Source organism: Gorilla gorilla, chromosome 8 (genome assembly GCF_029281585.2).
Source record: "Gorilla gorilla gorilla isolate KB3781 chromosome 8, NHGRI_mGorGor1-v2.1_pri, whole genome shotgun sequence".
In the NCBI taxonomy this organism is placed as follows: Eukaryota; Metazoa; Chordata; class Mammalia; order Primates; family Hominidae; genus Gorilla; species Gorilla gorilla.
In genome coordinates this window covers 61,511,087-61,525,654 of record NC_073232.2, presented here as the reverse complement: position 1 = coordinate 61,525,654, position 14,568 = coordinate 61,511,087, and the positions used below count along the sequence as shown (strand labels likewise).

Sequence of the window (14,568 nt, the reverse complement as noted above, 5' to 3'; positions counted from 1 at the left end):
TGCCTTGAGCCAAGAGTCTCAGAAGGCCTCCTAAGCAGTTGCTCACCCAATTTTCACTGGAGGTGTTTCGGTTTTTTTCTGGCCCCACAAGCAGCTACCCCCAACTACATTCCTGATTGTCTAGTCAGAACAGCATTTGAAATTTGACATCTGATCCAGATAGGTGAGTGTCAGGTTCTTTGTGGGCCTGGACAGCATGAGCACCTCCTCTCAGTTTGAGAATTTTTTAAAGAAATTTTTATTTGTCGGTTGAACAAGCCCAAATGACAAAGTGGGAAGCACCCTGTGTTAGTATGGACACTTTTTGGGGATTTCAGTATGAATACTCTTGGGGGCTTGTTTGTAACTGTGGGGTGTGTGTGTGTGTGTGTGTGTGAGCAAGTGTGTATCTTTTGTGGGACTAGACAGTGGGATTGACTCCTCTCAATTTGAGAAATTCCTAAGGAATTTTTCTTTGTGGGTTTGTCAAGCCCAACCAGTAGAAAGATGCACCCCAACTGTTTCAGTTTGGATGCTCTTAGGGCTCGTTTATTGTTTCAGCAGTAGGATTGTGTTGGCGATTGTGTGTGTTTGATATAGTCATAGCAAAGTAGAATTCAGTAAGCTAATATTTTCTGAAACACTGTTTGGCTCCAATATTCTTTGGAATCTGGAGTTTGCTATTGAATGGGAAAGCATGACAGAGTTCCATGTACCCAGACTTCTGTGCTACTGCTCTAACCATGGTCAGGCCTGGTCAGTATGTGATGTTCTCTTGTGATGCTGTTTGGTTCCAGTATTCTTTGGAGTCTGGGGAGGTTTAGCCTTTAAAAAGCGAACTGCCATGAAAGCTATTCTACCCAAAATTTTGATTCACAGCCTTCATTGGATTACCTACTGAGGTCAAGAAAGTGTGGCTATGTAAACCAGTGAGTTTCTATTGCTATATCATGGCTAGAGTTTTGAGGTAAAATAGATTGGATCTTTACGTGTGTTTATATGCGTCTTAATGTGTTTATCTATGTTCATGTATTGTTATTTTTTTGTCTACCAAATTGGTTTATAAATAAAAAAGTACACATAAAATAAGTAAACCCAAAGTATTTTTCAAGTTCAAATGACTTAAGTCAACCACAATAAGCAAGCTGGCTTTAATATTTTTGATAAAATAAAAATAGAAATACCTTTAGAATTGTCAGCATACATTTTTGTCTGGGTTTTATATATGGCTCTGCTAGATATGATTGAGGTGTCATGGTTTGGCATAGAAGGTTATAAAACTATAAACCCAGCTAAAATAAAATGATCTTGGTTTGTGTATCTTCTTTGACAAATGAGACTAATTTAATGTTGTTAGCTGATTCTTGTGAGTTATTGGCAAAAATACCTATATATTTAATTTTAAGATTTAGTTGAGGACCTGACATTCACCAGCTATTAAAAAAAAAAAGAGTAATGAACAAGGAAAAAGCTAACTTTAAATGATGGTGTCTAATATTTCAGTTTTCAGAAGAAATCTAGATAAACTATTAAAATGAAATAATCAAGTACTTGTAAATGGAATAAATGTTGTAGGTACACTTTTTGTGTAATATAAAATTTTTAAATTGTTTTTGATGCTCATTGGGTGTCTGCATCATTTCCTATTAAGAAAAAGTTATGGGGAAACATATTTCTAAACATTGTGGAATGGTTCTCATCTGTAAAATGCTAATATCTGATAGTCAGCTCAGAATTTCTTGCTTCTCAGATGTTCACTAAAATTTTGTTCACTAAAATTTAAGGCTACTAAGGATAAGAGTTCTAAAGAAGATGTGTTTTTATTGAGAAAACAAATCTGTTTGTCTAGTTCAGAAGTTATCTAAAGGCTAATTAAAATTATGGACTTGAAATGGTTAGTTATGAAACAAGGTAGAAGAAAACCAATAAGTAGAAGAAAAAGAGATGTGTAAAAAGTTATAGATATGAAAATATATTTTAGGAAGGTGATAATGAAAAAATAACAATTTTTATAAGAAAAGATTTTGTATGGTGAATGTTTGTCCTAAATTAAAATCACTGGTTATTAAAAAAAGAACAGAAAGAAAATCTAAAACAAAACAAAAGTCCAAGCATGTCATGGATGGTCTGTGTAAGTCATATGCCGTTTTTCCTGTTTCTCTGTGTGTCTATTTTCATGCCCATACAAAGAAAATACAAAGTTGAAAAAGCTTAGATAATAAAATATCCTTTAAAACTTGATAAAAATAGGAATGCTTTGGCTAATTAGCATTGTTCATAGTTAAAGCTCATATCTTAATGAAGGTAAAATAAAAATTACTGTAAAGAAATACATTAGCAGTTTGGCAATTTTTTAAATATAGTTAAGCCCAAAGCTGGATGTAACATGGAGCCAAATTTCATAGTATATTTGCTATTCTGCATCACATACCTAAAGTGAATTTCTTAATTACAGAAAACGTATAGTGGTACTGCTGGACTTAAAGACAGTAAATATCAAAAAACTGAATCAGGAATAAAGTATCCATCAGGTGAATTTTTTTTGGCTCTGGGTAACACTGTAAAGCCAAGGTAAATGGAGTAGAAGAAAAATTGAGGGTTGGACTACTGTTTGTTTATTTTTTCTTTTTATTTTTTATTTTTCTTGAGACAGGGTCTTGCTCTGTTGCCAGGATGGAGTGCAGTGGAGTGATCTCGGCTCACTGCAACCCCTGCCTCCTGGGTTCAAGTGATTCCCCTTCCTCAGCCTCAGTCCTCAGCTGGGACTACAGGCGCTGCCACCACACCTGCTAATTTTTTGTATTTTAGTAGAGATGGGGTTTCACCATGTTGGCCATGATGGTCTCGATCCCCTGACCTCGTGATCCACTCTCCGTTGTCACCAGGCTGGAGTACAGTGGCACAATCTTGGCTCACTGCAACCTCCACCTTCCAGGTTCAAGCAATTCCCCTGCCTCAGCCTCAGTCCTCAGCTGGGACTACAGGCACGTGCCACCACACCTGGCTAATTTTTCGTATTTTAGTAGAGATGGGGTTTCATCGTGTTGGCCATGATAGTCTCAATCTCCTGACCTCGTGATCCCCTCTCCTCTGCCTCCCCATGTGTTGGGATTACAGGCATGAGCCACCACGCCTGACCTATTTTTGCTTCTAATTTTCATTTATTTGCTATTTGTTCTACTTATATATACAAATATATACACATATACACATATATATGTATACGTATACATATATGTATATACATATACACATACGTATACATATATACATATATGTATACATATACACATACGTATACATATATGTATATATATTTGTGTATATATATATATAACTATTGATGCTTTTTAGTTTCTAATGGAAAGCTTTTATTTCGTTCTATGAATAGTCATTTTGTTTTCTATGTATTTCCAACAATTCACCATTTGCTCTGTTTATTGAAAGTTCCTAAACTACCTTTGTCAAGCTTCAAAACATTGATGAAGGACAGCAGCCATTTAAATGTGATTAGTTTTTCTTACCTCTGAGTATATTGATAGCTATGATCATTTTAAGGTTCTTGGCAAAAATCATATAAAAGACTTATTTTTATAAGTTCTAAACAGAAATAGTACATTATATATTTTATCATTTGGAAAAGTAGATGAGAATAGAAATGTTTAAATGATGTTTATTTCCAATGTAATTCAATTCAGTCAATAATTTGAGTTGGTTCAGATCCTTTCCTTTAGTGAAGAAAAACTGTGATATGGGTTAAAAGTTTTAATGTTCAGGAAAGACTGGGCTTTTTTTTCAAGAAAAATTTTATTGATTGGGATTTCTCTGAAACTGCTTTCATTGTGTTTACCATTATTATCATTAAGTGACACTCAACTGAATTAAGTAGTAATTGCTTTAAAAATTGTGATACTTTGTTGTGATTTTTGATCCAAATCCATTTATCTCTGATGGGCATTCATGTGGTACTTGAAAACAAAATATGCACAAGTGTTGCACTGGTTTGAAGACTTTGGTGGTGAACGTTGCTTAATCAGTTGTAAGTACTGTATCTAGAAGTAAATCTTAGAAATGTGTGATGATGCTCTTTTAAATAGCTGAAGAGAAATTATTATGTGGTTTTCAGTTTGTCCTTGCTTTGTTGTATAGTATTTAAATGAAATGAGATTGCTTATCCTTATTCTGAATTTCCAAAGCTGATATTTGCACTTGCCATTTTTCAATAATGGAAAAAAAAACAACATTAGTTGTCTTGCTTTCAAAAGTTTGTCAAAGCACCTATCAAAACTTTGATGCTTTTGGTCACAGTTCTGTCACTAAAATGCTAGCAATTAGACATATGGAATGAGTAACCTAACTACTTTAACACAGTGGTCAGAAGTGCTATAAGTAGTATCTGCTAAGCTCCAAGCCACTGTGTTTTAATTTGTGACATATTAGAATAATAGGCTTTCTGTAGTATAAATATCCTATTAACTAATCCTTGTGTTGTTAAGTTACAGGTCTTTGAATCCTCAGTCTGAAGAAAGCACTGACTTCTGTTAAATTTTGAGCATTGATACCAGTCAAAGCCTCATCTTCAGACACAGGAGAAGGTGACAATCAAAATGAACTGCTTTCATGAGACACAGGGCCAGAAATTAAAACCATTCAATCCCTCTAGACCCAGGAACTACTGTGGAAACTGTAGGTGTGTGAGATGGTGAGGGACAATTTTGAGGGACAAACTCAGTTCAGAGTTTCTGTAAATTAAACGTTAATATCAAAAGCACAATGATACAAGGTCAGTGTCTGGGCCTATGTGTCAGAATAACAGGGTTTTCTTGGTGCATTGATCTGCCCTTTAATAGATAATCGTAAAAGGCTATAACAACTTTGTGAAAATCTTATAGTCAAACGGATTAAAATTAGATAGATTTGTTTATAAGGTTTTATTAAAATTAGATTTAACATTAATAATATACCATACAAAGATAAAATTTTGTTTTCTCTTTTGAACAAAAATTTCATGTAAGAGGAAACTGCAGGGAAAAAAAGGAGAGGGGAAAGACAGAATAAGTTGGCCTCATGCTATCTTAAGTATTAGGTCTTATTGCTTAAGAAACAGAGTCTCCTCTCTATCAAAAGGTAAATGTTTTTGTTTTATTATTTTGGCTAAATAAATGAATATTTTATAGTGACCTGTGATCCTATTTTGTGATATCAAGTGTCTTAAATCTTTGATATTTGACAGAATTTCCAACAGCAAAATTTCAAGTTCTAAATTCAGTCTTTGTGAACTCAAACCAACCTTTTTGGATATTAGTTTCCCTGAAGTTCAAGAGAGACATGTAAGGCTTATTAGGCTTAGTTGTTATGTTAGAATTACGCAGGAGATATTGTCAAATCTGAGGTGGTGGTAAGTTTCCTTTGGGTGATATTTATATGGATGGGTTGTTAAAATGTGTTTGAGGATTATATGAGATTCCTGTAATTCTGATATGTCTTAATATAAGTTGTCAGTAATAATTATGATTATTATGTTACATTGTTGTATGCCACAGAAATAACCAAATTTCTTTATCTACTGTGTCTTTAACTATGGCTGTCTTAAGACTTTTGTCATCTACAATTATTGTTTTGCTTTGATCCTTCTCAAAAAGTGACTTATAATCAGCTACAGTCCAGGGATTGCCTCTTTGGAGTTCGTGAAAAGAACTTTTCAATGCAGGTTACTGATAACTTTGGAGATTGTGCCATTAGGTTAGAGAGGAAAATTCCAGGGCACTAATTGAAAGGCTGATGTGTTCATAAAGATTGTTAACCCAACATGAAGCAGAGCAATAATTGATTGCATGAACTAAACTAATGAAGGACTGAAATAATTTTTGTGGCTTTTATCTTTGGAATATTGCTGATTTTTTTGTTTTGTTTTTCAGAGTCTGGATAATTTTTTAGATCTATTTATAAGCTTTAAGTTATGCTTTAAGTATATTAAGTAGAGTATATACTTTTGTAAACAGAACTTGAGGCATATTTTTTCTCTGCCTATTTTCTCCAGAATTATATTCTTAATTCATGTGTGTTGGTTTGCATACATTTAATGACAACTTGTTTTCTTGTATAATGGGCCACAATTGGAGGAAGTGGTTATTTTCTTAGGGCTTTGAACTGAAATGGCCTTGGGAAAGGTTCCAGAAAAGCCAGTGTAGGTCCTATATAAACAATGATCCTTGCTGCACTTTGGGTGGTTAATCAGGCTAAGTTTATGGGCCTGAGGCTTCTTTTGCAAGTAGATTTGTCCTGCTATGACTTGCCTTTGTTGGAAGTTGGGGGCTGAAGAGAGAAATGCTGTGTTTCAGAAGAAAATGATACTATTATATTAGCCTTTGATTTCTGGGTGGCCGTGAAATCACCTGTAGTATGACGCTGCCCACGATGCCCCTCCTCAGTATTAAGCAGCCAGAAAGATTGACAACCAGATTCCCCATGATTGAAAATTGATAAATAGAAAGGGGGGACTGAAACCGACCAAATAGTCCCATAGATCACTTTTTCAATAAACATAGAAATTGACCCTTCTGGTCTTAAAGCTTGAAACTTTTTTGAGTTGTTCTTTGTTTTATGTGAGTTCCTTCCTCAGAAAACCACTTGCAGCCTCTCAAAAAAGTATTAGAGAAATGAAATGCACCAGATCACCATGTTCAGATAATGAGATGCTAGACCCGTCATTCATCATGATTGCTTTCTTGCCCCTCCCTAGTTCTTGTTTTTTTACACATTGTTACATTTTTTTCCCTGCTATATATACCCATAAGTTTAGTTGGTCGGGAGGATGGACTTGAGACTGATCTCCCATCGCCTCAGCTGCAGCACCCAATTAAAGCCTTCTTCCTTGCCTATAATTGCTGTGTCAGTGATTGGCTTTCTGTATGGTTAGCAGCAGGACCTAAACCGAAACCTTGGTGTTTTCGTAATAATCTTATAATTGAAAAAGATCCTTAAAACAATCTAATTTAATTCTCATTTTACAAAAGAGGATTTAAAAATGGAAAAGATTTGCTGACTGAATCAAGATTATAATATTAATTAGCAACAGCAGATAAACTAAAATACAAGGCTTCTGAATTCAAAATCTGCTTTCCATTTCTCCCTACATCCTACAAGAACAAATATGTAAAATAAACTGGAGAATTTTTACTTATCTATGTGTGAGTATAAAACATTTTTGGTTTGTAATAAAGGATGTTACCTTACAGGAAGCCATAAATTATTTCAAGTCTGAGGTTCAGACTATGAAATCACAATTTTAAATTATTAATACTGTGAATCAAACTTCATCTATAACACTTATTGTAAGAGTAACATAAAATATGAATAAAGAAGAGGGTTGGAAAATAGACTTAAGATACTTTAAGTTTGGGAATAATTATAAAAAGACAACTTTTTCATATGACAATAGTAATTAGTAGTAATGAGATAATGTTGCTGGCTTATAGAGGATTATATTATCTTATTATTATTTTCTATTATATATGTCAATATGTGCTACAAGGAGTCTATTTGTAATTCTGCATTTCTAGCTTATGTCTAAGATGAAGGTTACAGATATTTATATTGCTTTTCCTGGTAGATTTCAGACAGATTAATTACTGTTTTTGTTTTCCTTTGTCTTCTACCAATATTGTGCTAGAAAAGCTATGTTTACAGTTTGATGTTCACAGATTGTATTCTATTATTTTTGAAATACATATAGAAATCTACAAGAGCAAAAACTTCAAATTGAAAACCAATATAGGAGGACAGAGAAAACTTTTCTGGAGAAGTTACAGGGCAGAGTTTTAAGATACAAGATGTATTTACATATAAATATCACAGAACATTAACAGACAGAGGAAAACTCACATGTCAATTTACAGAAGATTAAAGAAAAGAAATGTATGTTTTGTGGAACTAAAGAGAAGGGTGTAAGTAAAGCAGTAGTAAGAGTTAAGGTACGGAGGTGGGACTCATGGGCTATATCTGTTGATATAAACTTCATCTTGACAATGAGGCTCAGCTGGTAAAGTTTAAGCAGATTAGTGATTATAACCAAAAGTGCGAAGTCATTCACAGTTCTTTAACACACTACTTTGTTTTGTTTCTTTTTATCTTCTTGTTTCCTCTGCTGGGATATTCCATTATCATTCTTGCCCAGGTAAAACTGCACTTGTATTTATCTACTGCTATCTGTCTAGATTTACCTCTGCCTTCATCTGAATCCCATGTGGGCAGAGATCTCATTTTACTTGTTTTATATTTCTAGTACCTCCCCAAGAGACTAGTATTTGTGGGAACTTAGTAAATTTTTATAAAAATAAATGAATAAATAAATAGCCTCATCATTTTTTACTAATGATAAACTTAGCATGTACATTTGTCACTAGTAAAATGATCTTTTAAAGAGAAAATTGTATTTTAAAAAGAATGTATAATCACAATGGGAAAATAATTTTATTTCAAAGTAAATTATTTCATCTCATATTAATTAAACATAGCCTTGCATTTTATGAAAAGAAGGGGAATTTAAAACGTATGTTAGCCCATGCATCAATCATTTTTATCGTAATTTTATTAGAAGCTATTTGGGGAGAGAGATTGTCTCTTATTATCTAATTATCAAACAGTAGTGCTTTATTCATGTTAGGATGAAGTAAATATTTACTTAATTTAATTGGATAATGTAAGTATAAGTTAACCAATATACACGACTAAAGAATATCCCAAAATAACTTAAGTGTTTTTTAAAAGCTTTTGGTTTTTATTTCTTCTGTATGCTTATCAAAGCCTCAAAAAAAAAAGTAAAACAAAACACTAAACTATGTACTATTCCTTCTCTCACTCTCTGAATCTTTAGCTGGTTTACTAAATTAGAATAACACAGACATACGTATTTCATTCATATTGGACTTATTTTCAGTCAATATTACTACATTTATGAATGAAAGCTGTCAATTTTAAAATAATAATATAGAAAACTGTCTAAATTCTGAAGCCTGCTCTCATTTTTTGATGTTATTATTTAGTTAGCTTACATGCCATGGTTGCTGGCTGGGTCGATCTGTAAAAAAAATCACTATATATATAGTGTGTATATACATATATATATAGTGTATATATATAATGTATATATATATAGTGTATATATATAATGTATATATATAGTGTATATATAATGTGTATATATACAAATACATAATATATTTGTTCATAATCTTTAAATATAATCTTCCTTATAAAAGAAATCTGAAAGCAAAGCCTCATAACTTTTCAGTTCATTCATCAGTTCAATTTGAAGGATTAATTTCTCTCCAGAAAATAGCAAATATGATTATCCTACAGTGAACATGACATTATCTCAGCAGGTAGAATGGAAGTATATGGATTTTATTCTCTGCAGGTCCCACTTGATATTTCACCAAACATTCTAAGGTGAGTTTTTAGTATCCAAGACATTACCTAATGAAAACAAATGTGAAGCTAGGTCAACTAAATTTCTGATGTCACAGAAAAGACGTGTATACTCAGAATCTGAAGATGGCACTTTGTTTTCTGGCGTGGAATACAATTTTACTTAAGTAGAAAACATTTATTGTATTGATAATTATAGACAATATATTATCCAGGAAAATCAATGATATGTCTTACAAATAGAAACTGAGCAAAAAGAGGAGTATAAGATCTCATTCATTAAATAATCAATAAAGTGATTTAAAACACTTCAAATGTAATATAATATATTGGCCACATATAGATCAGACCAGATTTATTTAGCACAACACAATCTTCAATGAAAAATATGTATATATAATACCAACTTGTGGCTGGTTTTATTTTAATATTCAAGACTTTAATAAAAGTCTTGAATATTAAAAGATTTTAATAAACTCAAAATAAAAAAACAAAAGGTGACTCTGTTCTTATAAATAGCATTATTATCATTGCTACTAAACAATTATAGTTTTCCTCCAGAACAGTAACTACAAAGATTATAGATATGAAACAGTGGAGGAAAAAGCTTTAAATCTAACAACTCTGAGTTTAAGTTATGGTCCTACTACTTGTTTACCAGGGGAGTGGAAGTGGGAAAGGGGACTGCTGAGCCAAGTCAGTTATCTATTTCAGCCTCAGATTTCTGGTGTGCAAAACTAAATTATGCAAAAGTCATGATGCTATTGTTACTATTAGAAATTATATATATAAAGGAGCTAGCAAGGTATCTGGTCCTAGTGTATGCTCAATAAGTATTATCAATCATCTTTAATTCCTCTTCAGAATAACCTAGCACAGATGAAGCTATTATTTAAAATGCCCTCAAACCTTTCTTGGCTCTTATTGTAGATTCTGTAACTACTCAATGTATAAAAGTATTCTATATATTTCTTCTAAGAAGGAGCCCTTAGCTGTTTATCAGGTTCAGGCATACAGAGTCCTCCCTCAGCATCCATGTGGGATTGGTTCCAGAGCCCATAAGGATTCTAAAATCTGCAGATAATCAAGGCCCTGATAGAAAATGAGACAGTATTTGTATATAATCTATGCATATTGTCTCATACACTTAAAATCATCTCGAGATTACTTGTAATACATATAAAATATTAATGCTAATAGTTGTTATACTGTAGAGAATGACAAAAAAAGTCTGCGCATGTTCAGTACAGATGTAATGTTTTCCCCAAATATTTTCAATTGTTGCAGTTAATTGAATCTACTGATGTGGAAGCCATGGATATGGAGGGCCAAGTGTATATTTGCTTTTTGGATATATTAAGTTTGGCCACATCCAACTAAATGCGTCTAAAATTAAATTGATGTCCTCACCCAAGCCATGTGCACCCCTATTGACATCAACATGACGTCACCTTAAGCAAAACCCTGGGAAATATTTTATCTTATTTTTGACAAATCTATTTCTCTATTCTTCCTCACATACCGAGTTCAAAACATTAGCAGTATTTCCTGTAGACTCTTGTGCCTCTGCTCCCCTAAAATCTGCCTCCCACAGAGACAATCAGATGGATTTTACAAAAACATGTTTTCTCACTTGACTTTCTAATTTAAAAGTCTTTCCAAGAATTCCTCCTATTGACTAGATAAGTCTAAGTTTCTTATAAAAGAAATTTAAATTTTCTGTGGCATAGCCTTTTAATTTTCCAGCCCCACCTTGAATCAGTTTATGCCCCAGTAACACTGACTAATAATTATCTATAAACAAGAAGCTATTTCAGACCTTTGAGGCTGTGCAAATAGGGTCACATACTTTTTTTTCATTTGGTCAACCTCATCCTCTTATTGTGGGATGACTTCTCGGTACTCCTTCATTATCGTAAGTTCCCCATCAATACCCCCAGAAAGCCCAGAATTTACCTTAATCTCAAAATTGCTATGCTAAACTAAATTTAATTTATATTCTTTATATACTTTACTGTATTTTGGGGGCTTTCAAATGATGGTACTGTAGTTATCTTTGTTTTCCAGAATGTAGTAAATGGTAGTATGCAATAAATGGTTTGTTGGGCTGAAAGGAAATTTTCCTATCACAGACACCTGAAGGAAATGAGGCCATTGAGAAATCTGAGAAAAGAGCCATCCAGGCTGAGAGAAGATGAAAATCAAGTTCAAAAGCATGTAGGTAGCTATGATCCTCAGAGATAGAGAGGAGACTGGTGCCACAACTGGAATGGACTAAGAAAAGCAGAGTTGAGTAGGAGATGAAATGTATAAACTGTTGACATGAGGGAGTGTCCTACCTGTAGTGACAGCTGACAAATTTCACTGGGCCCTTTTGAATTTATTTTAATGATTTGCCTTTTACTCAGAGTGAGGTGTGAAAGCACTGGTGAGCTTGAGTAATGGATTGAGATGTTTTCCATGTTACCAGGATCACCCAGGCTATTGTGTTGAGAAGAGATTGAAGGGAGCACAGGAAGACTTGTAATTGGAAGAAGTTTTCAACACTCTAGACTAGAGATTGCAGTGGCTTGGACTGGAATGCTAATAACCAAAGTGGCAGCAGTTGTTGCTTTCTGAATACATTTTTAGAGTAGAACACAGAGGAGTTGCTCCAGGTTATGTGTGGAGCTGGGGAGGAAGAGGGGCATTGAGGATGACTCTAAGGGTGTTTGGTCAGAGTGACTGCAAGATGGGAGATGCCTTAAACCTCTTATTGGATATAAAGTCACCAATAAGTTTGACAGGAGTACTGTTGAAGTGAATGTCAGGCAGGTAGGAAGTAAACTCTTCCAAGTGTGACTTCCAGTATGTAGATGACAATAGGATATGAGGTTAGAAAGAAGAAAATTTATTGGGAAGAGACCTATCATCTGTCGATGACAGCAAGGAGGGGTAATGGGCATTATAATTATTTTTTGACATGAGATTCAAAGGAAAACAAACTATTAAGGAGGAGGAAATCTAGTTTAAAAATGTAAATGAGAATCTAATACTCCACCAACCGTATCTCTGTGATTAATGACGATCACACACCCTGCAAAGTTTAGTTACAGTCTGTCAAGTTTCCTACAGCTGGTGTAGTATTGAGTTATCTGACAAGTTTGATCTCGTAAGATTCTTGAGATTTCCTTTTTTGAACTAATGTTAGTAAACTGTATCTTTTAGAAGAATCATCCATTTCTGTTTTCAAATTTTGCATACATTTAAGCAAAGTTGTCTCTGAATCCTACTTTTTTTCTATTTATATGTAGTTTCCTCATTAGATTTTATTGCATACAGTTTTACTTGTTCTTTTTTTCTTGATTAGGTTAGATAGTATTTTATCCAATTAATTATGTCTTTATTTTTGTTGTGTCTTTCCAGAGAACCAAATTCAGTCTCATTTATTTGTTTTATATATGTTTATAATACATTCATGTCTGATATTATAGTTATTAATTTTTTGGGGGGATTTCTTGTGTTTTTATTTGTTTCTTTTATGAAGTATTATGACAACTATACCTAATCTTGATAGGATTTCTCAAAAAGAAAAGTACAGACTAATTTTATTAAATAAAATAACAGCAAGCATATAATATCAGCTTATTTCAAGAGAAAAAAATTTTGTCCTAATAGAATCTATACCATGGATGCAAAATAGATCCATCTAAACCATGGATGCAAAATAGGAGCTATAGTAAGATCAGTCATTATATCATCAACTCAAGAAGAAAAGTCATTACTGTCCTTATATATGGTAGCTATTTATTTGATCTGAGAAAAGCACCGTTACTATTTTAAAAAGTCAATAAAATAGAAATAGATGAGTTTTTTTTAACATATTATGAATAGTTTTTAAAACCATAGACCAATCGAATGGGGAAACACTGAGGCAGTCTCATTCAAGTCACAAACGAGACAAGCATTTTTATTGGAAGTATAATAGGAAATGAAAGTAAAGAAAGAAAATGGAAGCCAGGCATCGTGGCTGATGCCAGTAATCCCAGCACTTTGGGAGGCTGAAGTGGGAGGATCAGTAGAGGCCAAGAGCTTGAAACGAGCCTGGGCAACATAGCAAAATTCTGATTCTACAAATTTGTTTTTAATTAGCTAGGATTGGTGGCCTAAACCTGTAGTCCTCACTACTAGGGAGGCTGAGGTGGGCGGACTGCATGAGCCCAGAGTTTGAGGCTTCAGTTAGCTGGGATTGTGCCACTATACTCTAGCCTGGGAGACAGAGTTAGACCTTGGCTAGGGGAAAAAAAAAGTAAAAGAAAAAAAGCCTATTTACACTGAAAACAAAAGATGCAGAAATAGATCAAGGAAGAAATGTACAGAACATACATAAAAAGAAAAACAAAAAGCCTGCTAAAAAACACAAAAAAATGCATGGACAAATGCAGATGCAAAATGTTCTTGGATAGAAAGATTCAACATCAAACATATATAACATATTCCTAAGTAATTAATATATAAATTTCTTGTGTTCCTAATAAAAACACAGTTAACAACAACAAAAATACTGAACTAGCTTATTTAAAGTCAAAGAGAAAACTTAGCAGAAGGAGAGGGAACATTTTGGAGGGAAAATAGCATTGAGGTAAGTTAGTAGCACCAGAGGATAGAGCATACTATGTAACCTTAATCATTAAAATTGTGTGGTAATAGCTTATAAAATATAAATAATAGAATTGAATAGAACATTTAGATCAAAATCAAAACACATAAGAAAATATACGATATAATAAATGCAACATCTCAAATTTGTTCATCATTGGATGAATATCACAATGTATTGTGTGGGGACCACAGAGTATTTGACTGGAAAAAACTATGGCTGCATTAATACCTCCTACTGTGTACTAAGATACATCTCAAATACAATAAAGATTTAAATATACAATATGAATCCACATAAACACTAGTAGAAAACGTAGAATAACTGTAATCTGGGCTTAACATACCAATATAAAAAACTGATATACTTGCACATATTCAAACTGATGCATGTTCAGTGTTAAATATTTCTCCATTGTCAATAAAAGAGGATAAATTGAAAAGTTTATCAATAATAGACTTCTTCTACAGTTTTATACTTATTAAGGAATATGTTTATCAATAATAGACTTCTTCCATAGT

General features: G+C 33.2%; 1 protein-coding gene across 1 annotated transcript in view; it reads right to left on the bottom strand.

Moving 5' to 3' along the window:
* Positions 1–14,568, bottom strand: part of PCDH15 (protocadherin related 15) — a 1,796,064-nt gene that overhangs the window by 328,480 nt on the left and 1,453,016 nt on the right. The gene's annotated exons all lie outside the window — the stretch shown is intronic.